Below are 1890 nucleotides of genomic sequence, written 5' to 3' on the forward strand. Positions count from 1 at the left end.
AGCGTCTCTTGCCCACCTTTCCCTGAAAGCCACACAACAGTCTTCATTCTTCAGCCTCCACCACTTTGTCTCCTTCACCAACACGCCCAGTGAGGTCTGCTCCAGTCACGCCTCTCTCACTGCTAGGGATGCTCTGAATCATTTCATCTAAGTCACTCCAGAACTTCTCCTCCTCCTCTAACTCACCTCCTGCTTGTGGAACATACCCACTAATATTCAACATGACTCCCTCAATCTCCAGCATCAGTCTGTCCGACACTCGATTCTCCTCTAGAACACTCTGCACAAACTCTTCCTTCAAGATAACCCCTCCTCCATTCCACTTTCCATCTCGTTGTTTCTGTTCCATCTCTATTTCTGATCGATATTGCACATGGATGTATTTTTTTATTGTCTACAGAGAGAAACATGATTAATTTTTTCAACAATTCTGCATTATGTTTCATTTCTGTATAGGCGCTTTGCTCACTTGTCAACAAACAAGTTATTTATGTTCACATATTCTGAACGTTTTCACGAAGACAGACAAGGTGTCAACAGGGTTTATCAAAAAGAAAAACTCACCATGTATTTAATGTGTGTGTGTGTGGGGGGGGGGGGGCGATCTTTAAATGTAAAAAGACAAATTAACTGAATTAAGGAGTGTTTTAATTAAGAGTATCTCTGCATTGCATTGCCATTGCTCTTTCCCGTGTTCCTGAGTTCAGGCGATGCTGGTCCCTCTGCTGCTAGTTGGCGCTCTGACCCCTGAATGATAAGATTGATGACATCGTGGAACCGCGTTACGTATAAATGGCTGTTTTGTTTTGTCCTGAATCAGTGGCCGTAAAACTCATGGAGGATAAAACACTGGCTGTTATTCTTCTATGCACATTATTCTTTTATATCGGATGCAACTTGTACTGTGTCAGGCTCACTGACCCTTATTCATCTCAAACTTGATCCAATAATCTCCAAGAGGACATTCTCTCCATAATTGCAAAGAATTGGGACAAATAAGAGAATGGCCTTCCTGTGATTATCTCCTGTGCAGGCACAACTCACAAATAGGAAATGTTCTAGTCTCCACTGGGCTAGTTATTAACAATAGACAACAGTGACACACACACACAGACAAAATAAAGAAACAGTCAGTGTACCAGTGCACGGCTCACGAGATATATGTGTGTGTGTGTGTGTGTGTGTGCGTGTGTGTGCGTGTGCGTGCATGTCTATACTGTCGGTCACAATGAGAAACAGGCAGAAATAATCCCTTTATAGTGATTGTAGTGAAATGTTTGAAGCTCAAAAACAAACCAAGATGTGTAAAGCCAATCTAATCGTCTGCATTATAGGATAGGCTACAATAAGCATTGCTTCTGCCTATTCCTTTTTTGGTTGTAATGTATATTTAGTTTTGTTTAAGTTGTATTTTTACGTCTTAATCTGACAAAATAAAACTCATCATATCATGAATCAAAGCGTTTCAATCTTTCAATACGATTCGCCATCCTGATTGTGAACCCTCGTTGTCGGAACTACTTTATCTCTATTGTACTTTTAAATCTATTGTACTTTTAATGCCAGTTTCTGCATTTAAAGAGCTTATAATGAAGGACGGCAAGAATGTTCTAACGTATCCTCACACAGGATGGAACACACACACACTAGCAGTAATCAGCACAAGCTCGAATCCTCACGGGGGCTACTTTCCTCCTCGTTCTGTCATTTTCATCTGTCTCTCTCCCTCTTCCTTCCTCCCCTCCTCCCTGTATTTCACCTCTGCCTTCCTGCCTTTCACCATCTCTCCTTCCTCTCCTCTGTTTTCCTTTGTCTCTCCCCACATTTCCGTCCCTTCCTCTTCACCTCTAACACGCCCGAACACAACGCCTCAACACTGTTGGAAGATGT

The sequence above is a fragment of the Brachionichthys hirsutus genome, chromosome 6, assembly GCF_040956055.1.
Source record: "Brachionichthys hirsutus isolate HB-005 chromosome 6, CSIRO-AGI_Bhir_v1, whole genome shotgun sequence".
Classification (NCBI taxonomy): Eukaryota; Metazoa; Chordata; class Actinopteri; order Lophiiformes; family Brachionichthyidae; genus Brachionichthys; species Brachionichthys hirsutus.